Below are 24,218 nucleotides of genomic sequence, written 5' to 3'. Positions count from 1 at the left end.
GTGTGTGAGGAGCCCAGTTGGGGGAAAGCTGGGCATCCTCACACATAAAGGGAGTGGAGGGAGACCAGCTGCCTTCAGATGCAGGCACCTGCGCATCCTGGGCATGTGCGCTCATGTGTCCCAGTTGCTGTGTGAACCCCGAGATTGTCCCAAGGGTCATGTACACACTCCTGGCTCTGCTGTGAGGCTGGCTGGACTCTGGTCTCCCTGCACCTGCAAGGAGGCCTTGAATTTGAGCCCCATGGCCTCATGGTTGCTATCAGTACCCAAGGGCCAGGCCTGCACACCTGTGTATGTTGTGTGTGCATGGGACACGAGGGCTGGGCTGCACCCGTGGTGGGTGCACGGTATGCACACACACACACACTTAGAGAATGTGGTTACACTGCCATACGTCTGCACACACATGACCACGTGTATACACATACATGGGAACCCACACAGTATGTGTGTGTGACACACACTCACAGGATGTGGTTACACTGCCGTAACCTGCACACACACGTACCCACACACATGAACACATGTATACACATACATGGGAACCCACACAGTGTGTGTATGTGTGCAGATGGTCACACAGTATGTAGTCACGCTTATGTACACACATGCGCTTGCACAAATACACACCCACACAGGGCTGCTGCCGGGGACAGGTGTGGTGCAACCAGGTGAGGGCATGGGCACTGTACCAGTGTCTCTGCTGGGCCTTTTCTGTGGGACGAGCCTGTGGGAGGAGGCTATGCCTGAGGCGGGGGCTCTTGGCTAGGGAGCTGGTATAGTGAGCAGAGAAAGCATGGGCTACCTGGGTGGCATCTCAGAGGCTGGTGGTGGGGGTGCCGCCCTGGTGGCTCCTGCGGATGGCAGCATGGCCTGTCCCTGTGCTGGGCTGGGAGCGGGTGAGGGAACCCACAGTCTGGAGAAAGCTGTGTGTGTGCCATGTTCCTGGCCCCGAAGGCCACCACAGCATGATTGTGCCTATATATGAGCTTGTGTGTACTGAGTGTATGATACATGAGCTTATATGTACTGGGTGTGTGGGTACATGAGCTTGTATGTACTTGGCATGTGATACATGAGCTTACGTGTATGTGGTGTGTGTGGATGTGTGAGCTTGCGTGTACTTGGTGCGTGCTCATGCATTGACCTGGGATGTGTTCCCGCAGAGAGGATGGCCTAAGCCGTCCTCATGCTGGTCTCAGCATGGACAGCAGGCGGGCAGTGCTGGCTCCCACCCCGGGGCCACCCCGGGGCCACCCTGGCGCCTGAGGGACGGTGACGGACAATTCTAACACGAGCACGCCTCTCCCTGATGGGGCAGCACCTGTCACCCACAGGAGTCCCCAAGTAAGGCAGTCAACTGGGATGTCGCCGGAGCTCTGCCAGGCATCCCAGCAAAAGGCTGAGTCCAGGGGCCTGGTGTGGTAGCCTAGGGGCTGGAGTCCTTGCCTTGCATGGTGCTGGAATCCCATATGTTCTGGTCTCAGCAGTGCCACTTCCTATGCAGCTCCCTGCTTGTGGCCTGGGAAAGCAGTCGAGGACAGTCCAAGCCTTGGGACCCTGCACCCGCGTGGGAGATCTGGAAGAGGCTGCTGGCTCCTGGCTTTGGATTGGCTCAGCTTTGGCCATTGTGGCTGCTTGGGGAGGTGAGTTGACAGATGGAGGATCTTCCCCTCTGTCTCTCCTCTCTGTATATCTGACATTCCAATAAAAATAAAAATAAATGTTTAAAAAAGAATAGGCCGAGCCCAGGGAGGAGGCAATGGGCCATCCTCCGCTGCCTTCCCAGGCCACTAACAGGGAGCTGGAGCGGAAGTGGAGCACGGCGCGGGGGTAGGGGTGGCGGCTGAGGAGGAGGTGGTGGGCAGGGGCTCCACGAGCTCCCGGCGGCCGTTGAAACGGTTGGCGGCGCTGGCTGAGAGCGTAAGATTCCAAACTATCTTGGACAGAAGCTGTTTTGATCATTAACTGAAAATGGTGTTTTTTATGTGCAATGCGTGTGGTGAATCAGTGAAAAAACAACAAGTGGAAAAGCATGTATCTGTGTGCAGAAACTGAACGCCTCTCCTGAATTGACTGCGGGAAAGACTTCCGGGGCAACAACTACAAAAACCATGTCAAGTGTGTGAGTGAAGACCAGAAGTGTGGTGGCCAAGGCTACGAAGGCAAAACCCACAGAGGTGAAACAGCAGGCGTGGATTCAGAAAATTAATGAATTAATTAAGATGCCCAATGTCAGTCCCAAAGTGAGAGAACTTTTAGAGCAGATTAGTGCATTTGACAATGTCCCCACTAAAAAGGCGACACTCCAGAACTGGATGAAGAACAGTTTGAAAGTTCACAGTGAGTCTGTCCTGGAGCAGGTGTGGAATATCAGCTGATAAGGGCAGGTTCAGCTGCCACCCGCCGAAGGGGTAAGTCCGCACGCAGAGACCCCGCCCAAGTGCCGGCCTCTGAAGCCAATGATGCCACGGCGAAGCCGGCAGAGGTGAAGAAGAGGAGGAAGGAGGAGCGGCAGAACAGAAAGAAAGAAAAGAGCTGAAACTGGAAAACCACCAAGAAAACGCCAAGGGCCAGAAGCTCCAGAAGTGCAGAAAGCAACCCGAGGCCCAACTTGAGGCCAACGGGGAGGAAACGCCCAAGGCCAATGGCTCGACCAGCAAGAGGACCAAGATGAGGGAGAGGGCGCGGCAGGGAGAGGAGGCAGCGGGCAGGGAGAGGAGGCAGCGGGCAGGGGGAGGCTGCGGGCAGGGAGAGGCTGCAGGCAGGGAGAGGCTGCGGGCAGGGAGAGGCTGCGGGCAGGGAGAGGCTGCGGGCAGGGAGAGGCTGCGGGCAGGGAGAGGCTGCGGGCAGGGAGAGGAGGCTGCAGGCAGGCAGAGAAGACCAAGTCAGCTGTCGGGGGAGAACATGGAAGCGGGAGGAAGCTGAGCAGATCCCAAGAAGAAGAAGATGAAGTGGGCAGTGCGTCCGAGGGGGAGAGCCGGAAGAGCCCAGGGCGCCTGCGCAGGGTGAAGTCAGCTGGCCTGAAACAGACCCCCTACGGTCACAAACCAAGGGAAAAGGTCCTAGCGCGGTATTACACAGTGACCATGACTGCCGCAGTCGCAAGGCGAGCGCCTGGTCATCTGTAACAGGTCAGCAGGAACCCCACCTTCAAGGCACTGAAGGGCAAGGCGGAGCTCCTGAAGGAGCAGGTGGGTGTGTGACAGCTGAGCCCTCTGTCCACGCCGCCCCTCCACGCTGTGTTTAGATGTGTAATGAATCCCAACAACTCAGATGTTGCTTTCTGAAACTGTATTTTTAAGTTAAGTAAAAAATACATATATTTGGTAGAACTTTTATGAAAACATAAAATATACTCCTGTCTAGACTTCTTAAAAAGAAAAGAAAGAAAGAGAAAGAAGTGGAACAGCCGGGCCTTGAACTGTTGCCTGTGTGGGAAGCTGTGGGCGATGGGTCACCCAGTGAACCAGTGCTCACCCCAGACCCGGGACTGTCTCCATGGCCTCCCCCCTTTTTCCAGGAGCTTGGTGGGGAGCAGGGGCGGGGAAGAAACTGAAGGCCCCTGTACTTCCTGGGGGCCAGGGCCCACCTGGGTCACCCCTCAGTGGACCCTGCCACGTGAGGGACAGGTGCTGCCCTCATGGGGGAAGGGAGGGTTAGGAGCCGGGGACCAAGGCCTGTCTGCCCTCTGGAGGCATGGGCTCCATTGCCCAGTGCCTGCCCAGCAGTAGGCATCTTGCTTGTTGACCGTGAGACCTGTGGGCGAAGGGCAGGAGGACTGTAGCTCTACCACCCAAGGGACCCTCTGTGAACACAGAAGGTGTGTGAGAACCTGGGTCGGGGAGCTAGGGGATGCTGAGGTCGTCCAGTCAGGGCTCCGCTGGGAGAGGCCTCCCTGGCTGCCCATGGGCCCACACGTCACCGGGTCATGGCCGTACAGGGTGGGAGGCTTGTGGCAGGAGTCTGGGTTGGTGGTGGCCGAGCTTTGGTCAGATGGTCTGCCTGTGCTCTGTGTGGCTCAGGACCAGGCTCTGGGTCCTGGGTCACATCAGGGGGCCCTCGGTTCCTCAACAGTGAGCGCTCGGGGCAGGTGCCCGACAGACCAGCTCCTGTGCTTTCTCCCCCCACCAGCCCCGCGCTCACCTCGGGTACCCCAGGACCGCTACCCACTGCCCAGGCAGGATTTTGTCTCGGTCACTTGCCTTCAGGCCTGGCTGCGTCCACTGAGCTTGGGTTGTGTTGGGAGTGGTGCTTCGGGAAGATGGAGTTAATGATGGGGTGCCACAGGCTAGGCCCCTCCCAGATCCTATCCTTAGAGTGTGACATTCCATGGGGTGGGGTGATGGCTGCCTAAGCCAGCTCCTCCCGAGGGCAGTGAGTCACTCCCTAGATACAGCTAGATAGATGGGCAAAAGCAAAGCAGATTCCACGGTTGGTTTGCGCAAATGCAGTGGCTCGGAGGTCAAGATAGGAGTGTGAAGTGAGGGCTGTGGGAGTGATGTATGTGACGTGTTTGTAACCGTGTTGTGGATGTGTGATTGTGTAAGGGATGTGAGTGATGTGGGTGTGTGTGTGAGCTGTGCATGTGAACTCTGTGTATGTGTCTGGAGAGACCTCCTTGGCAGACCAGGTGGGCAGCGTGTGGTTGGGATTCCCGCCCACCGTTCTCCTGGGCCCACGGGGCATGGGTGGGTGGCTCCTGGCTTCAGTCTGGCCCAGTCCCAGCCGGTGTGGCTGTTGTGCCCAGATTTTGAGATCCCCAGAAATCACAGGAGTCTGAAGTCGATCCAAGAGCACAGGGATGGTTTTATTCAAGCTCAGCACATCCGAGCCTGGGTTCTTGGGTGAGAGCAGACAGCTGGCTGACCGAGTGGCCAGCAAGGACCAACATCCCTTACCAGGAGTGTGGCCCCGAACAGAACATTGACAGGGTTTTTATAGGGGCAGTTCACAATAGCCTGCAAGGTGAGGGGAATACCACACATTCCCTACCTGTCGGCTGGACAGCCCACGCCTCCAGCAACTAAGGGAAGCGCCCACTTAATCTTGGAGCCACCTGTGAGCTAACCACACTTAGGTGAGCCTTGGTTCAGAAGACTTGGGGCCCATCAGTGCTAAAGGTCACACCGGCCGACTGGCCTGCAGGCTCACACAGTTTCTTAGCAGCACTGAGCCGTGAGCAAATGGTTGGGACTTTGATACTGAGGTTCTTCAAGGCCGTCTGGGGAGAGAGCCAGCCCATGGAAAGTCTGTGTCTCCCTCCTGCAGTAGTTCTGACTTGCAAAAAATACTAGAAAAAGCCCCCATGATCCTGGTGTTAGCAGCTCAGGAGCTTTTCTCACGGGATTTACTTGGAATCGGTGTTCCAGGCCCAGACCCCATGGCTGTGGAGCGCGAAGCCAGCCGGGGCCTGGGCTGAGTGGGGCCCAAGTGAGTGGCCTTTAATGCAGCTCGAGTGCTGATCGGCGGGGACACTTCTGGCTGATGGGGGCCGACTCATGGTGCGCTGACCACTCCCCACACACTCTGCAGGTGGCTTGGCAGCACCTCCGCTGCCCATGGCCCTGACCCCCAACACCTCCAGGGTCAGCACCCCTGGCCCTGTCTGAGAAGACAGCTTTGTCGCTGTCACATCTCCTGACTTGCAGCCAGAAACCCAGAGCAGGGCCTCTCTGGGCACAGACAGGTGGGCTAGGACCCAGGGTGGGGAGATCCTCCGGCTGCCTGGCTGAGGGGGATTATAAGGTGGACCTAACCTTGGTGTCAGTCTCCCAGTTGGGTCCCTGTTGGGTGAGCCCACCTGCCGACAGGCGCAGAAGGTGTCCCTGGGTGCCCAGGGGTTAGCGGCAGACCTCCTCAGCTGTGCAGCTGGGTGAGGGGCTGGCCTGGGGGTGAGGCTGGAGTGCTGGACACAGGTGTGAGGGGGTATTTGTTCTTCTCTGCCCCTGTCGTACCCCTGTACAGGGGCCCAGCCCCTCAGCTATGCTGCAGGCAGGCTGTGGTTTCTTTCTGATCAGGTCTTGGCTACGTGCCGGTTCCCAGACTCAGCAGAGTCAGTAAGAGGTGAACATGAGAACAGGGCCTTCTCGCTGGCCCGGCAGGTGGGCACTGTCTGGCCGCCTGCAGGTTGTCCCTGGCCCTGGAGCAGAGGCACCAGGAGACAGGTGGGGATTCCTGCCTCTTGCACCTCCCAGCCTGGGAGGGGCCCAGCGCAGGATAAAAGCCAGCTGGTTGCCTGGCCCCTCCTCTGCCTCCTGAGACTGAGCTCCGCACTCCAGGTGGGCAGGCAGCAGGTAAAGGCGGTCTGCCTGCCGCCCCCAAGCCTCAGCCCTGCTGTCGTGTCAGCTCCCGGGCCAGGCTAGGTCTCTGCCTCATCTCTCTGCTGTACCCTGAGGGCTCTACAGGTCTGACCTTCCCCCGGGGTGGTCCCCAGCCCAGGTGTCCCAGCTCTCCCTTGCCCCCAAAGACTCCAGCAGCCTGACCTTCGCCCAGGGCAGTCCCCAGCCCACAGGTGCACAGAAGGCGTTCCCTGAACGTCTGGCTGCCCTGGACCTGTCCACTGTCTCCCTGCTTAGATCCACCCCACAGTGGTGATGTGGTGGGCTATCTCTTATCTTAGGTGTGTGGCACCAACGCCCACTGCCTCCGGGGTTGTGCGATGGATGACCTGTGGATGACCTGTGCTGAGCACTCCCTTCTGGGGCTGCCCGTCTCCCACCTGGTCAGCGCCAGGGGAGGGGTCTCATGCCAGAGTGGCAGGAGTGGGGTGTGCTTGGGTCCCGGGACTCTGGGCTGTGGGTGGGCTCTGATCAGGAGCCCCTGAGGCACCTGCTGGTGTTGGGGTCTACACAGTTCTGTTAGGCTTGGGCTGTGGGCCGCCCCGGCATTTTGGCCAGCGCAGCAGCCCTGGTCCTGCTCTTATGTTGGGATCCAGTGCGCAGGAGGCAATGGGTGCCATGAGCGACAGCATGGGGTGGGTGGGGGGAGACGAGGCTGGGTACCATGTTATCACCTGCACAGTGGGGGTAGGACAGGAGGTTGGGCAGCCTGACCAAGCAGCCACAGCCAGGCCCTGGGCCAGCAGGTGGCGAGGTGGGGTGCCCTGGCACGGTGCCCCCAGGCACTGGGGGGAAGGTGCCAGGCTCATGTGGCTGTGTGCCGTGGTGGAGGCACTGGAAGTGCCTTGGGAGCGGGCTGCACAGTGACTCAAGCTGGTGAGGGCTTTGTGTGCAGCAGGGAGGGCTGAGGCCTACACCGCCCTGGCCTCGGGGTCCATCTGGCAGGATGGTGTGAAGATTGGGCTGTGGAGCCCCAGCAGATCCCTGGGCTGGGCGAGGCCAGGGGACTGTCCTGGCACCCACCCGTGTGACTGCAGTGTTGGCCCTGTGTCCCCTGTCACCGCAGCCCTCTACCCCCGAGGAGGGATATCTCTGGCCCTCAGATTCTCTGTGGAGGGGCCTCCCTGAGCTTATAGGGCCCATGTGAGTGTGTGGCAGCTGGGCCCCGCTTCCCAGGGTCCACATTGGGCAGTGACCTGGGGCCTTGGACGGGCAGGGTGGAGGACTGGGCAGTGGGCTCCTTCCTCCGGTGTGTGTGCGTGTGTTTTAAAGATTTAATTTATTTTGGGCCCGGCGGCGTGGCCTACCAGCTAAAGTCCTCACCTTGAAAGCCCCGGGATTGGGCTCGGCAGTGTGGCCTAGTGGCTAAGGTCCTTGCCTTGATCCCATATGGCCGCTGGTTCTAATCCTGGCAGCTCCACTTCCTCTCTGTCTCTCCTCCTCTCAGTATATCTGACTTTGTAATAAAAATAAAATAAATCTTTAAAAAAAAAAAAAAAAAAGAAAGAAAGCCCCGGGATCCCATATGGGTGCCGGTTCTAATCCCGGCAGCTCCACTTCCCATCCAGATCCCTGCTTGTGGCCTGGGAAAGCAGTTGAGGATGGCCCAATGCATTGGGACACTGCACCCACATGGGAAACCCGGAAGAGGTTCCTGGTTCGCAGCTTCGGATCGGCGTGCACCAGCCGTTGCGGCTCACTTGGGGAGTGAAACATCAGACGGAAGATCTTCCTCTCTGTCTCTCCTCCTCTGTGTATATCTGGCTGTAATAAAATGAATAAATCTTTAAAAAAAAAGATTTAATTTATTTTTGTTGGAAAGACGGTAATACAGAGAGGAGGAGAGACAAGAAGATCTTCTGTCCAATGGTTCACTCCGCAGGTGACTGCAGTGCCTGAAACTGCTGAACCGAAGCTAGGAGCCTGGAGCCTCTTACGGGTCTCCCACACGGGTGCGGGGTCCCAAGGCCTTGGGCTGTCCATGACTGCTTTCCCAGGCCACAAGCAGGGAGCTGGAAGGGAGGCAGGGCTGCCAGGATTAGAGCCAGTACCCATATGGGATCCTGGCACAGACAAAGCGAGGACTTTAGCCACTAGGCTACTGCGCCAGGCCCGTTCCCTCCATTGTTGCTGCTTGTTTCTTTGTTGCTATTAGAACAAGGTGATTGATTGATTGATTGAAAAGGAGGATCTTCCATCTGCTGATTTACTCCCTGAGTGACCACAGCAGCCTGGGCTGGGCCACTTTATGGCAGGAGCCAGAGCTCCTTCTGTGTCTCCTGGGTGGGTTGCACAGACCCAGCATCTGAGCCAGCACCTGTTAACTGCCAGTAGGAAGTCGATCAGAAGCCCTCGAGCCGGGGCCTGGAGCAGCAGACACCTCCCCAGGCTCAGGGCCAGAGCCCTCGAGGCAGGTGGATGTACTTTAACTTTTTTTTTAATTTTTAAAAATTTTATTGGAAAGTCAGATAGACAGTAAGATCTGTCCTTTGGTTTACTCCCCAAGCAGCTGCATCGCCCGGAGCTGCGTCGATCTGAAGCCAGGAGCCCTGGAGTCTCTTCCGGGTCTCCCACGTGGGTGCAGGGTCCCAAGGCTTTGGGCCGTCCTCGACCGTTTCCCCAGGCCACAAGCAGGGAGCTGGATGGGAAGCAGGGCTGCTGGGACTAGAGCCAGTACCCATATAGGATCCTGGCATGTGCAAGGTGAGGACTTTAGCTGCTAGGCTACTGCTTTGGGTCCCTGTACTTAGGTTTAAGGAGGTCCTTTAAGGAGGCCACCTTTTGGGGTTCTGCCCCTCACCCCCCTCACCCCTGAAAAGGTTCTTAGATTAGACTGTCCTGCAGGTTCTGTTCCCACACCCCCACAAGAGCTGCAGGAACAATGAGGCCGAGGCCTTCATTTCACCAGCGTCACAGGTTCTGAGCTTGGCATGTCTGGACAGGGAAGGGCGCACACCCTAGCAGGCGGTGCTCAGGTGGCAGTCAGGTGGGGCACAGGTGAGGCTCCCAGCTGTCGTGTGTCAGCCGTTGTTCCAGATGGGCAGTTAGGGCTGCAGTGGCCAGGGACCTGCCAGGCAGGTCTGACTTGAGGTAACAGGCGGCGGGGAGCCTGGGGCTGCCCTGCTCTGCCTCACCTGCTGTGACCTCCCTGTGTGGCTGAGGGGGGTCCCACTGCTGCTCCCAGGCATATCTTTGCAGGGTCCTCAAGGGAGTCCCCCGATAGCTGGGGTGCCGGGGGCCTGGACACGCAGTCACTGTAGGGAATTATTCTGGTCCATCCTGCAGGGGGGGTTGCCTTTGCTTGTGAAATCTTTTATTGCTTAGAGGAAGTTTCAGAAACACAAACAACCTTACATCATCCGTCCGAACGCTTCATGTTGGAATCAGGGCAGATTCTTTCCAGGAAGAGCGGACACAGGCCGGCAGGTGCTGGGGGGCGCTGGGGCCGGGCCGACCTGAGCAAGCTGAGCCTGCAGCTGGAGTTGACGGCGGGGTGCAGGCCAAAAGCAAGTGCACCTGCCTGGCAGAGGCTGAGTGCCCCCCCAGTCCCACTGCAGGCTTCATGGACACGAGCTGAAGCTCTTGCCTTTTAAGAAGCCTCATAGGGCCTGGCGTGATGGCGTAGTGGTTAAGGTCCTCACCTTGTACGCCCCAGGATCCCATATGGGCACCGGTTCTAACCCCGGCTGCCCTGCTTCCCATCCAGCTCCCTGCCTGTGGCCTGGGAAAGCAGGCGAGGACGGCCCAAAGCCTTGGGACCCTGCACCCGCGTGGGAGACCCGGAAGAGGCTCCTGGCTTCGGATTGGCTCAGCTGCAGCCGTTGCACTCACTTGGGAAGTGAATCATCGAACGGAAGATCTTCCTCTCTGTCTCTCCTCTCTGTATATCTGCCTTTCCAATAAAGATAAAATAAATCTTAAAAAAAAAAAAAGAAGCCTCATAGCCCACCAGTGCATGAAGAGCCATTTGTGTGTATGCCTTTAAAAAAAAAAAAAAAAAAAAAAAAAAACAGAAAAATCAGACAAAAGCTGCAGCCTCAGTATGCCCGTCCCTCTGTGGCCTCTCACTCCTGCAGGGTGGGAGATCTCTGGTTCTGTCAGCGCCCAGGACAGGTGCCTGGGCAAGCCGGCACTCCTAGGCCGGCTGGGACATGGCTGCTTATGGAACTGCGTGACTTTGGATCTGCTGAGCTGTGGTGTTTTTTTTGGGGGGGGGGGGAAGTCAGAGATGCAGAGAAAAAGGAAAGACAGAGAGAAAGATCTTGCATCCAGTGATTCACTCCCCAAGGAACTGCAGTGGTTGGAGCTGCACTAACCCGAAGCCAGGAGCCAGGAGCTTCTACCGGGATTGCCATGTGGGTGCAGGGTCCCAAGGCTTTGGGCCGTCTTCCACTGCTTTCCCAGGCCACCAGCAGGAAGCTGGATGGGAAGTAAGGCTGCTGGGACACGAATTGGCAACCATATGGGATCAGAATGTGTTCAAGGAGAGGACCTCAGCCACTAGGATACCACGCCAGGCCCTGAGATGCAGGTTTGCTGTGTGGCCTGGGGCCAGTCAGGGGCTCCATGTCCACCAGCTTTCTGGTTGGTGTGGGACCCCTTAAACAGCAGCTGGGGCAGGGTTCCTGAGTTGGCCTCCTGCAGCACCTCGTGGAGTCTGCTGAGAACACAGGGCCAGGCGTGGTCCTCCTGGCACCCGGCTCCTGGCGGGGCCCTGCCCGGGATGGTGTCTTGTGAGCCATGATCTGTTCCGGGCTGCTGTGTGGTGGGTGGCACAGCTGCCAGCACTCGGACTGCAGGTGGGTCCTCCATGGGCCCCACAGTGCCCAGCTTCTCTCGGGTTGCAGGAGCAGGGAAGGCAGTGCCTGCTGGGACGGGAGCCTCGTGGATGTGGGTTGGCAGTGTTGCACAGGTATAGGTTGCCTGCTCAGGGACTGGTGGCTATTCTCGCTGTGGCTTAGCGCAGGCCACTGGCTCCCCTGTTTTTTTTTTTTTTCTTAAATTTATTTACTTTTATTGGAAAGTCAGATGTACAGAGAGGAGGAGAGACAGAGAGGAAGATATTCCATTCATCAACCCACCCCCCAAGCAGATACAACAGCTGGTCTGCGCACATCCGAAGCCAGGAGCCAGGAGCCAGGAGCTTTGGGGTCTCCCACACAGGTGCAGGATTGCAAGGCTTTGGGCCATCCTCCACTGCTTTCCCAGGCTACAGGCATGGAGCTGGGTGGGAAGTGGGGCTGCCGGGATTAGAACCAGTACCCATATGAGATCCCGGCACGTTGAAGGCGAGGACGTAAGGCACTAGCCTACCACACTGGGCCCTCCCCCTGGGTTTTATGAACCCTGACAGGTTCTGTGTCCGAAGCTGTGCTTTGTTGAAAGTCCAGTCAATGTGGAGGACATGTCCCCTGAGTGAAGTGCATCCCCAGCCTGGGCTGTCGCTGCAGCTGGGTGAGGGGCCAGCTTTGGCCAGGAGAGCGAGTCCCAGGGCATCAGTAGCACATGAGGATGCTGCAGCTGCCAGCCACCAGCTTTGTCTTCAGAAGAGCTTTGCTTTGCTGTTTCGCAAGGTCAGCTGGGTCCCTGTAGCCGCCCTGGGCTTAGATGCCCACGGGGCCCACCGTCCATGTCCATCCTGCCTTGGAGGCGGCATGTCCGAGTGGACACAGCTGGCCAACCCGGCAGCATGTTGAGGACACGGGTGTCCCTGCTGCCCTGGGCTCCAGCAGGCACTGTGGCTGGGTGGAGCTGTGCTCTCAGTGGCTGGAGCTTTGGCTAGCCCCAGGACTGTTTACTCCATGTTTGGTGTGCATAGTAACCCTGCTCCCATGTCCCCTGTGGGCTGGAAGGACACTGTCAGCGTCCCTGTCCCAGAGACGCCAGCTCCCTCGGCCCCTAGGCCGCACCCGTGCCTGCTCCTGGGGCGCCAGTCCTGTTCGTTCCTTGAAGAGGTTAGAAGGCAGGCATTGCCAAGGACAGGGCCTGTGGAGCCAGTGTGGATGCCCGGGCTCCGGGGGCAGCAAACTTGGGCCCTAATCTCCTTCCCCCAGGCCAGGGGAGGACCTGCCATGTTACTGTGCTGCCCCGGGGGCCGGCGGTCTGGCTGAGTCCCAGGTACGGAGCCAGGGTGCAGGGTTCTGCAGCCTGGGTGGGGGGGCAGGTTGCCCAGTCTAGCCTCTTGCCACATCCCTGCCGCTGGCCCCCTGAGCCAGTGCTGAGCTAAGTCTGGATAAACAGGTGGTGCTGCACCTTCCCGGGGGGCTCGTTAGCTTACTCCACACAGCTCTGCTGGCGGGGGTGGGAGGTTCTGGACTGTGGGTGACAGATGTGCCTGCTAAACTCGGGGGGCCTGTCAGCCTGGGCTGGGGCTGCCCGGCACAGCCCCATGTCTTGTGGTGGGGCCCCGTGTGGGGCCATCTGCCTCTTAGCTGGCCTGGTGGGGAGCCCTGCTGCTCTCCCCGGAGGCCCTGTCCAGTTCAGGAGGTTGTGGGGCTGGGTCCCTGTGGTGGGGAGGAAAGCCCAAGGTGAACAGAGGGAACAGGTGTGGGGGCACAGCCCTGGGCCTCAGAGGGTTTTCTGGGAGCCCCAGGGAGGGGGAAGCCAACCTGCTGGCTCGAGGCCGAGGCTGGAGACCACTGCCCCACACCCCCACGCCGGCCCCTCCTGCAACATCTCTCTGTACATGCTGTCGGGTACCGTCTCCTCATCGTAGGGACTCCTGGAAGTGCCTGCCTTGGGGCGAGTGACACGCATCAGGGATCTGAGGTGGGTCAGGGCTCCTGGGGCGCTGTGGGCTGGGCATCGGGGGGAGGGATGGCCGTGAGGACACAGCAAACATGGGCCCAGACCTCTCCCAGTATGGGAGGATGAGGAGTCCCTGGCCCTGTCCTGCAGCTGGTGCGAGGGGACATGGAGCCGGGGGTGTTGGTGTGCTGTCTTGCCATGCTCAGCCATTGGTTGTCCTGGCGGCTCTGTTAACTGGAATTTAAGTGAATGCTTTGCCAGCTGCCACTTCCAACCTGCAGCAGAACCCTGGGCGCCCTGTGGGCACGAACCATGCCTTGGTACAACTGTCCATGACTGGGCCCCTGGGCTGCTCCCGGGCCGGCCATGGTGCTTCTGCGTCCAGTTCTCCGAGGAATGCCCGGCCTGGCCTTCGCTGTGGCTGTGAGCGGGGTCCCAGCCCCGATACTCAGTCACAGCCATCCTAATGGGGCTAAGGCGGTGTTGTGTTGGACTGGCGAGTTTTGTGATTTTTTAAAATGTCAGGTTTTTTCTACTTCGAAGGCAGAGTGAGAGAGATTGGTGGGTTGATTCAGTGCCCGCATGCTCCGCATGCCAAGGCTGAGCCAGAAGTTTGGAGCTTGCATGTGGATGGTGGGACCCCAAGTCTGGGGCCGGCACCTCCTGCTGTCCAGGTGTGTCAGCCAGCAGCTGGACTGGAAGTGGAGCAGGTAGGGCTTCCACGGATATGGGATGCCAGCGTCCCTAGTAGTGGTTTAACACACTGCCCCGCAGCCGCCCGCTCCTCGTGTTGCTGACAGCAGTGGCTTTTCTGCCCTGTGCCTCCTGCCTTCCTCTGAGACAGGTCTGTTGGGAACCTCTGTGGTTTTGGTGCTGAGGCGGCTCTCGGCTGACGCGCGTCAGTTCCTTGTACATGGTCAGGCTCAGGCCCTGTTGGCCGCGTGGTCTGTAAGGAGCTCCCCACCAGTCGCTGGTCGTAGCTTCATCCCGTGGTTTCTTTTGCTGAGCCGAAATTGCTTTGGAACACATCCATTTGTCTGTTTTTGCTTTCATGCATAATTTAAAAAAAAAACAAAACAAAGCTAGCTCTGCCTGTCTGGCGCAGAGGGCTCTGGGGGCTTGCTGGGCAGTTAGCAGGGCAGGTCCGTCCTGGGTTGCCGACGCAGGTGTGTTGTTAGGCCTACTGCCTGCTCCATGGCTGCGGAAGTGGGCCCTGACCGCCCAGCTCTGCTTGTCCTTGAGCCGCAGGAGCCTGGCGGACAGCACCCGCCTCCCGCTGTCGGTGGCTCCTGCCGCCAGGTGCCATGCAGCGGGTGACCGGGAGGCAGGCAGAGGCCCCAGTGGCGATGACCCCGCTAGGGACTGGGCAGGCTGCCATGGTGGCCATCTGCATGCCTGGGCTTTGCGGTGCTGCCACTGACCTTGTGCTGGGCATCCATACTAGGGAGAGGGACCCTCGCCTGGCCATGTGACAGCTGCTGAAGGTCAGGGCTGCGGAGTGCCCAGCAGGGGCCTGGAGGCCTTGTAGAGGGAGGCAGGGCCCCGGGCGTGGGTATGAGCAGGGCCCTGTGGGTGTGGGAGGGGTCCAGCTGCCCCTGCTGCCCCTGCTGCCTGTGACTGCTGGAGGTGGCAACCAGGACTGGCATGTCTCAGACCACAGCGCTGCTTGTCAGGCCTGCCAGGACAGTGGTGGCTGTCCAAGTCCACAAGTCTAGCTAGGTGTTGGGACCAGGAACATGGGAAGCCTTGGTTTTCTGGGGGATGAGAGGCGCTCTTCCCAGCTGGGGCGTGGGGAGTGGAACTCTGTTCAGGAGCCTCAGGGCCTGGGTGCCTGCTGGTGGTTGTAGGGGGCTTCTGTGTGGAGCCCACCTGCAGGGGCTGAGTGTGGTGTCTACACCCAGGAGGGGTCCTGTGGGGGAGTGTTGCTGGGAGGGGCCTTCTGACCCACACCCTGGCCTGTTTGCAGCGGCCTCTGGAAAAGCCGCTTATTGGCTTAGCAGCTTAGTGGGTACCGAGAGCGGGGCCCCGCGCAGCCCCTGTCCTGGATGGTTCCAGGAGGCCCCGTCTGTGCTGAGTTGGCGCCTGCCGGCATTGGAGGCAGGGGACCTAATCCCCGTCCTTGAACTGCCTGCCGGTTTCTTCTGGCCAGCTCTGGCACCTGCCCCTTGGCTGGGCTCCTCGCTGCACCTGTGAGAACCTGCAGGACCGGGGCAGAGATGCTGGCCAACACCACCTGCCTCTTCGCTGGGCTCTGCATGGCCCTGCTGGCTGTGGCCCTGGCCTATTACTTCTACTGGTGAGTAGGGCTGCAGTGAGTGGGGGTGGGGGACCCAGGTGGTGCTGCTGGGATGGGCTGCACAGGGAACAGTGGGTCCCACCCAGTGCTGTCACCCTCCCCCTGCCTCACACCCATGAGTGCACCAGTTGCTCGTGGCTGGTCAGTATGCCCAGTGGTCTTTAATGTGACACATGGGGCTCAAGCCGTGCATGCTGAGTGCTGGAAATGTGATGGAGTGACCAGGGCCAGCCCCTCTCCTTATGATGGAGTGACCGGGGACAGCCCCTCTCTTTGTGATGGGATGACCAGGACCAGCCCTGCCTGTGATGAGAGTGGCCAGAGTCAGCTCTGCCTGTGATGGAGTGGCCAGGGCCAGCCCCTCTCCTGGTGATGGAGTGACCAGGGCCAGCCCCTCTCCTGGTGATGGAGTGACCAGGGCCAGCCCCTCTCCTGGTGATGGAGTGACCAGGGCCAGCCCCTCTCCTGGTGATGGAGTGACCAGGGCCAGCCCCTCTCCTGGTGATGGAGTGACCAGGGCCAGCCCCTCTCCTGGTGATGGAGTGACCAGGGCCAGCCCCTCTCCTGGTGATGGAGTGACCAGGGCCAGCCCCTCTCCTGGTGATGGAGTGACCAGGGCCAGCCCCTCTCCTGGTGATGGAGTGACCAGGGCCAGCCCTGCCTGTGATGGAGTGACCAGGGCCAGCCCCTCTGCTGGTGATGGAGTGACCAGGGCCAGCCCCTCTCCTGGTGATGGAGTGACCAGGGCCAGCCCCTCTCCTGGTGATGGAGTGACCAGGGCCAGCCCCTCTCCTGGTGATGGAGTGACCAGGGCCAGCCCTTCTCCTGGTGATGGAGTGACCAGGGCCAGCCCTTCTCCTGGTGATGGAGTGACCAGGGCCAGCCCTTCTCCTGGTGATGGAGTGACCAGGGCCAGCCCTTCTCCTGGTGATGGAGTGACCAGGGCCAGCCCTGCCTGTGATAGAGTGGCCAGGGCCAGCCCCTCTCCTGGTGATGGAGTGACCAGGGCCAGCCCTTCTCCTGGTGATGGAGTGACCAGGGCCAGCCCTGCCTGTGAAGGGAGTGGCCAGCAGGTAATCCTGCCCGACTGTGGGAATGGTCTTTTTTGGAAGAGTTCAGAGCTGGATCTGGGTCCTTAAGAACAGGGCAGTTCCCGTGAGGTGTGCCCAGGCTCTGGACGGTTCCGGCTGGGTCCTGCTTCTTTTCCCAGGCTCTCTGGCACAGGTTGGGAACTCCTTGCTGGGCTCTGGAGTTGCTTCCTTCCTACGTCTGATCAGGGCTGCCACCATTTCTGACAGTGAGGAGGTGGGGGTCACAGCAGAAGTAAGGCCTGGTTGGTGGCCAAGGGACTGACTGGCTGTGCTCACTGCAGCCACAGTCATCCCAGGTGCTGTGGAGCCAGGCTTGAGGGCCACGAGAGGGGGTGCATGGCCTGCTGGTGGCACTGGCCGGTCAAGCGCTCGGGGAGCCATCCTGCCCCTCAGATTCCTCAACCAGCCTCTTCACAGTGCCCACTGCTGCCCAGCCGGTTCTCTCCAGATGTCCCATGCCTACCGCAGCATGCTGGTCTCATGGGCCATCAGTGGGCGGAGCCAGTCCCCGGAATATCCAGGGACCTGTTATCCAGAGGAGGACATTTGGGCGGCCCTGGGGTGAAGGTGGAGGAAGCCAGGGCCGAGTTTGCCATCAACTTGATCACAGTGTCAGCTCCAGACGCTCTGAGGAAGCAGCACCAGGGACCTGAATGGGAGCAGTGGCTGAGCTGCCCTGCCTGGGGTGTGTGTGTGTGCACGTGTGCATGTCACCAGGGCCTGCCCACATCCTGGGAGTGAAGCACACAGTGAGAGGGACCCACCTCCTGGGCAGCCAGAATCCCCGGCCCCGTTCCTCCGCACGGTCCAGGGAGAACCTGCTTGGTGGGAGTTGGGGGCTGGAGGCTTAGTTACTCTGGCGCAGTGTGGTCAGGATCGCCTGCCCAGGCTGGGGGCTCTGAGAGGGGCAGGCTGCAGAGCCTGGGGAGAGGGTGCCTGCCAGCTGACGGGGCACCGGGGCATGTACAGATTCCGTCCTTGACGACGTCACTGTTTTGTGGCTGTATGTCACCTACGTGTTGTCTCTGTGTTGTCCGTGTGCTGCCCGTGGGTCTGCGTGTCACCTGCACATCACCCTTATGTCATCTGTGTGTCGTGCTGTCATCCAGGTGGTGATAAGTACCGTGGTTTTGGGGTTCGGGCGGTGGGTGCCCCGGACATCCCTGTGGCTGGCTGACTCAGTTTCCCCTGATCATGTGCTGAGCACTGGGCATGCCCGACCTCATGGCATTTTCTGGGGGCACAGTGGATAAGGCAGGTGGAATCCTCGCCTTGGCCGTCCCTGGAGGGAGTGATGGGATTTGGGCCACAGGCTCTGATGGCCTCGGGGGTTTGGACGCTGTGGACTTAGTTGGTTTGTTGGTTTCTTTCCGACAAAGTTACCTAGACTAACGCTTGCTGTTGCACTAGGCTCGGCCTGCGGCTGGCCATGCTCACATGCTGTTGGCACAGCTGGGCTTCTTCCTGGTGCTTTGAAGATTTATTATTTAAAAAGCAGAATTAGGGCCCGGTGGTGTGGCCTAGCGGCTAAAGTCCTCGCCTTGAACACCCCAGGATCCCATATGGACTCCGGTTCTAATCCCTGCAGCTCCACTTCCCATCCAGCTCCCTGCTTGTGGCCTGGGAAGGCAGTCGAGGATGGCCCAAAGCTTTGGGACCCTGCACCCGCGTGGGAGACCTGGAAGAGGTTCCAGGTTCCCGGCTTCAGATCAGTGCAGCACCGGCCATTGCGCTCACTTGGGGAGTGAATCATCGGACGGAAGATCTTCCTCTCTGTTTCTCCTCTCTGTATATCTGACTTTGTAATAAAAATGAATAAATCTTTTTTAAAAAAGCAGAAATTGCAGAGAGAGACTGCTCTTCCATCTGCTGGTTCATTCTTTTTTTTAAAAAAATATTGATTTATTTTTATTGGAAAGGCACATATACAGAGGGAAAGATCTTCCTCCTGCTGATTCACTCCCCAAGCGGCCGCAGCAGCCGGAGCTGAGCCAATCTGAAGCCAGGAACCAGGAGCTTCCTCCGGGTCTCCCACACAGGTGCAGGGTCCCAAGGCTTTGGGCCATCCTCGACTGCTTTCCAGGCCACAGGCAGGGAAATGGATGGGAAGCGGGCCTGCCGGGATTAGAACCAGCGCCCATATGGGATCCTGGTGTGTCCAAAGTGAGGACTTTAACCACTAATGCTATCGTGCCGGGCACTGCTGGTTCATTCTAATAGCCACATGGCTGGAACGGATCCAGGAGCCAGGAGCTTCTTCCAGGGAGGCCATCCTTAGCTGCTTTCCCAAGTGCATTAGCAGGCACCTGAATGGGAAGTGGAGCAGCTGGGACTCAGCCTGGTGCCAGGAGAAGGCTTGGCCTGCTACAGCATGACACCAGCCTCCTGCTCGGAGACTTTACATTTGCTTATTTCATTTACTCTGCACGGCAGCGAGACACTGAGACAGAGAGAAGCAGAGGGTCACTGCTCGCCCATTCCCCAAACCCCGGGCCTGGCGCCCCGCCTGGATGCCCGTGAGACACGGGCCAGGCGCCCCGCCTGGATGCCCGTGAGACACGGGCCAGGCACGGAGCTGCTTTCTCGAGCGTGTTCAGCCAGTCTACTTTGTAGTAAACTGGCTCCTGGTTGTTGGTGTGGCGTTTTTCTGTTTGATAATTCTAGTTGTGTCTTTCTCTGCTCACTTCCATGTCTTTCTTGTGGTTAGGTTATTTGGTTGGTGCTTTTGGCTCACGTCCTTAGGTAACGTTTTCACCAAAAGTGAAAGAAGTGAGGTTTTCCAAACCCTTGTGTGTTCCCAGGCTGCCCTGGCTTCTGCCTTCTGTTCTGTGTGTCCCTTGTGAGCAAATTGCAGACGAGAAGCAGGAGCAGGAACTAAGCAGGGGTTGGGGGAAGCGGGGAGAGGGATGCGCTGACCCCATGGCGCTTACGCCAGGAGCACTGGGGGTCACAGACGTGTGAGGCAGGTCGCAACTCGGGGTCACAGATGCACCGGGCAGCTCAGAGCTCCAGCGGTCATAGGTGTGAGGGCAGCTCTCAACGCTAGGGGTCACAGGTGTGTGCGACAGCTTGGAGCTCCAGGGGTCACAAGCACATGGGGAAGGTCGGAGCTATGGCGGCCACCAGGTGGGCCAGGTTCTGAGAAACCTGTGACACAGCTTGGTTCTGGCTGAGCGCTGTGTGCCTGTTGACCACCGTGTGGGGACGGCTGACCCTGTGTGAGGAATGTTGACTGCCGTGTGGGGACGGCCGACCCCGTGTGAGGAATGTTGACCACTGTGTGGGGACGGCCGACCCCGTGTGAGGAATGTTGACCACTGTGTGGGGACGGCCGACCCCGTGTGAGGAATGTTGACCGCCATGTGGGGACGGCCGACCCCGTGTGAGGAATGTTGACCACCGTGTGGGGACGGCCGACCCCGTGTGGGGACCGCTGACCACTGTGTGAGCGTCCACTGAAGGCAGCAACAGCAGTGGTGTCACATGTCATAGGTCAGAACTGCCAGTTTCCGGTGGCACCTGGGGCAAGTCAGCTGAACGTTCTAGAATCCCAAGTAGCTCTTGCTAGCCCCACTGCTGTGTGAGTAAAGGAGGCCTAAACCCAGAATGGCCTCGTCTCCCCAGGGGGACGTCCCCACCAGTGCCAGGCTGTTTGGTGGGCACCTTTGGTGGGGACAGGACAATGTGTAAGAAGGGAGAGACCTGACAGTAGAGCAGGTATTGGTGGAGGGGGCTGGCAGCTTAACCGCAGGTGTCGGCAGGAGATGTGCCCCCGGCCGGAGGGGGCTGGCAGCTTAACCGCAGGTGTCAGCAGGAGATGTGTTCCTCATTGCCTGCCGCCAGCCCCTGTGAAGCTGCTGCCGACCCCAGGATGCCTCCTGGCTTGAGTGTGACAACTAAGTAACTGTTCCTGTGGGCGGCAGGAACGCACCTGGCACACCCAGGGACAGGCACCTGCTTGCCTGCGAGCCTTGTCTCCTGCTACCAGCTGGCTGCAGCATCCCTTCCACGCTTCTGACTCCACATGGCCCATGCACCCCGCACCCTGCCCCTTGGCTGGGGGGTCTCCAGCCCTCCTCGGAGGGGTGTCCTGCCCCTCGGCTGGGGGTGCCTGTCCTTGGTTTAACTCATTTGGTGGCAGACGTGAATCTGCCACTTTGGAGCGAGGCGGATCTTGGTGTTTCTGATGGTGAGAGTGAGGAAAGGGTGGGGGTCTCCACATGATGAAGCTGGTCCCCCTGCCCCAGCTAGGTGAAGGTTCCAGAAGCTATGTGTGGTTCCTGTGGCCCATGTCTGTCAGTTCCATCTGGAGTCCCGTGTGGAAGGCTCATTAGTGGAGACAGAGACATTGAGCGCCCAGTCAGCGGCTGGACTCAGCAGAGGGGACTCCGATGGTCTGTGGGCAGAGTGGCCAGGAGGCTGCTGTGGCGGGGAGGCCATGGTGGGTCTCCCGCAAGGTGTGGCAGGAGCAGGGTGTTCCCTCTGCCCTTGTTGCTGTTCCCAGTGCTGGGGACATAGGGAAGCTGTGATGGTTTGGCCATCCTGCTTGGCAGCATCCGTGTGACCAGCAGGCAGGAGTTGGCACCGGTGAGGCTGTCGCTGTGTACTTACCAAGCCTGCCCAGAGAGGGGGCCATGGCTCCAACACTGGGATGGGACCACAGCTGCCACGGTTCCCTTGGGTGCAGGGATGGGGCAATGGACTGGATCCTCCTTGGGACACTCCCTCGCCTTCCCAAGGCTGTTACTGAGCACACACACGGTGTGTGTACCTGGTGGGCAGCTGCCCCAGCCTCAGCCCCCGCTGCCTGGTGCTGTGCCCGGGTCTGGGCTACGAATCTGTGTGGCTGGCTGGGCCAGCCACTGTTGCACTGGGCTGACAATTGTCCAGCAGCCTGGCCTCAGGAACCAGGGCAGGCAGGGCACAGTGCTGGGTGAGCCCCTGGGGCTGGTGCCAGCAGCGGTATGCAGGCCAGGCGAGGGGAACCCATGGGCTGAAGAACAGCCCGAGCCCCTGGGAGAGGGGACTGCTCAGCTGAGGGGGTTTCTGTGGCAACATGCCAGCCCCGCCAGCCCCGCCAAGGCTGCCCAGGGGAACGTGAGCCAGGCAGAGCCTGGGGCCTGCCATCTCACCCACTTGGCAGGACCTTGTCCCATGTCCAGGAGGTGGCTGGGCGGTTCCGGCTGCCCCTGCCTCCTGCTGGTGCTGGCCGAGAATGCTGGCACCACCAGCAGGCTAGGGGCCGGAGCCGCCCAGATCTGGAGCAGTGGAGAGGAGCGGGGGGCGAGGGAGAAATAACGGGGCAGGAGAGTGGTGGGAGGCTCAGGTGTGTGATGTGGGTGGAGGGGTGCCTGCTGTACCTAGCTAACTGTGAGGGAGCCTGGGGCAGGAGCAGGACGCCCCCCTCCATTGGTGCAGCGCGGAAAGCGGGGGTGGGGGGTGGGAGGAGCTAGCTTCCCTGAAGGGTGCAATAGGCCAGGCTTGGCCCCAGCCCAGCGGTCAGCAGGTCAGCACTGACCTGGGACTTCGCCCCAGGGTGCCTTGGGCCCGGCTGTGGGCGGAGCAGCCAAAGGCACACTGCGGACAGGGCTTCGGCCTGGTGAAAACTTGGGGAGTCTGGGGAGAGGAGAGAGGACGGAGGGGAACCCGAATGCCCAGCCCCGACTGGGAATCCCAGCCAGATCCAAGACTCGCTTTCCTGGAAAGCTGTCCTCAGGGCAGAAGCCGCCCCTGCGGTGCAGGGGTTGTGGGGGGCAAGCGCAGCCTGGGGTCTGCCACTTGTTAAAGGTCAAGGTCAGTGACTCCCACCCTGGGTTGGGGTTTTCCGAGCAACCCTGGGTTGTGGGCCTGCAGGGATCTGGGCTGGGGGATGTGGTGGCTGTGAATGTGGCCCCCCCGTTGCTGGGAGCCTCAGCCCATGGCTATGCCTGCCCCCAGGGACCCCCGGAGCTGCCCTGTGGGTCCAGTGTCTGGGACTGTAAAGGAAATTGTGGGAATTGCCTGCTGCTGCCCGCACTGCCCTGGGTTGGCATCCACGTGGAAGGAGCAGATAACAGACATAGGTGTGGGGTGGCAAGTGCCTTGGGCTAGGGCTGGGGTCAGTCTGGCCGGCCCCTGACCCCCTCTCTGTGCCTCTGTGCTCAGCCTGGAAGCCACGGGCAGCCTGTTTATGTATCTAAAGATTGATTCACATTTGGAAGGCAAAAGTTACAGAAGGGACAGGTGGAGATCTTCCATCTGCTGGGTCACTGCCCAGATGGCTGCCACACGGCCAGTGCTGGGCCGATCTGCAGCCAGTAACTTGTATTGGGTCTCCCCCATGGGTGCAGGCCCCACACACTTGGGCCGTCCTCCACTGTGCACTGGCAGGGAGCTGGATCCATGTGGCACTCTGGCATTGCCATCTCAGCTTCCTGTGTTCACGCCTGTGGGTCACGGTGCCTGTAGGCGTTGCCATGTGCTTCACTGGCCCCTTTCTCCCAGTAGGGGCCAGGGTCCGTGCCAGCTTGGACAGGGTGTGTCTAGGAGCTTGCCTCTGCCAGCATCTCCTAGCCTTCCCAGGAAGTGCAGTGGGTGTGGGGGCCCTGGAGGCAGCGGGTGCCTCCGGCAACTGTCTGCTGCCCACCACACTGTGTCCAGCAGCCTAGCTTCTTTCACTGGGAGGCGAAGACCACATGCCCAGTGCCCGGAGGTCACCAGGAAGGCCATGGCCTTAGGCTGTACTCTTGTTGGGAGACAGTGGTGGGCTGTCTGCCTCTCCAGGGGAAACTGGAATCCAGTCGCTTCTGCAGCTTTCCCCAGGTCAAGACGTGTCAAGGGGAGAATGGCCAGCTTGGTTGTCACTGGTACTGTCTGCCTCCGGCAAGGGTAGAATGTCCTTAGTGCAAGAAAGAAGTCACCCGAAGAAGACAGAACCCCAGCCGTGTAGTGATGCTGGGTTTGTGTGTCCATGTGTGTGCCACATGTTTGCGTGACATGTATAGGTGGGTCTCTGCACACAGTGCAGCACCAGTGTGCATACGTGTTTGTGTGTATAGCCGGGTCTGCACGTGTGTGCTGTGTATGTGCTCTCTGTATGTGTGTACAGGACACATGCATGCGTGCACGGGGCCCCCTGTCCCACCCCCGCTGGGCGGGCCCCGCCAGCCCACAGCCTGTTGTGCAGTCACCCTCCTCCCTTAGCTCGCAGCCCAACACCACCCTGCCAGGAGGGGCGGAAAGTTCTAGAGCTCTGAGAATTGGGATAGGTCAGGGTCTGTTGTCCCCACTGCTAATGGTCTCTCCCAGGCCCCTTTCCTGCCGGGGTTCACCAGGTAGGGGTGTGGGGGGATCCAGAGCCAGCCCCGGCCCCGTCCTCACTGCGTATGTCCCACCTCTCCAGAGGCCCTCAGGCACCCGCTTGCTCCGCACCTGTGTGGTTGCAGCAGGAGCCTGGCTGTGCCGGTGTCGCTTCGGCCCAGCTGTCGGCTGGAGCCAAGGCCAACAGCACGGGCGGCGTGCAGTGGCTCATGTGACGGTGCGGCCACCTGTCCAGGCGTGCGTCGTTTTCTTTGTGGACACGGGGCCGAGTACATGCATGTCCACATGTGACTTCACCTCGTGGGCTGAGGTTGGCCCCCGGAGCACCAGAGGCAGGACTGACCAACAGAAAGGCCAGCCTGGCCACTCTCTCCTGGGCTTCTCCAGCAGATGCTGGCCGTCGCGTGGACGTAGTGGACGGCACATAGCAGATGCTAACCGTCG

At 59.8% G+C, this 24,218-nt stretch overlaps 1 protein-coding gene and 1 pseudogene across 3 annotated transcripts in view; both read left to right on the top strand.

Annotated features, from left to right (window-relative positions):
- Window positions 1-24,218, top strand: part of AGPAT3 (1-acylglycerol-3-phosphate O-acyltransferase 3) — a 46,558-nt gene that overhangs the window by 8,858 nt on the left and 13,482 nt on the right. The window contains exon 1 of one of the 3 annotated variants that reach the window (XM_058661568.1): window positions 12,394-12,458. The exons of 1 other annotated variant lie outside the window; for it this stretch is intronic. The gene's annotated coding sequence lies outside the window, so the exon portion shown is untranslated. Of the gene's footprint in view, window positions 1-12,393; window positions 12,459-16,434; window positions 16,458-24,218 lie in introns of those variants that run through there. One more of the 3 variants, XM_058661569.1, reaches the window with a different exon arrangement.
- Window positions 1,870-23,989, top strand: LOC101535795 (cell growth-regulating nucleolar protein-like; annotated as a pseudogene).

This window comes from Ochotona princeps, chromosome 3 (genome assembly GCF_030435755.1).
Source record: "Ochotona princeps isolate mOchPri1 chromosome 3, mOchPri1.hap1, whole genome shotgun sequence".
In the NCBI taxonomy this organism is placed as follows: Eukaryota; Metazoa; Chordata; class Mammalia; order Lagomorpha; family Ochotonidae; genus Ochotona; species Ochotona princeps.
This window is presented reverse-complemented; position numbering and strand designations above follow the sequence as displayed.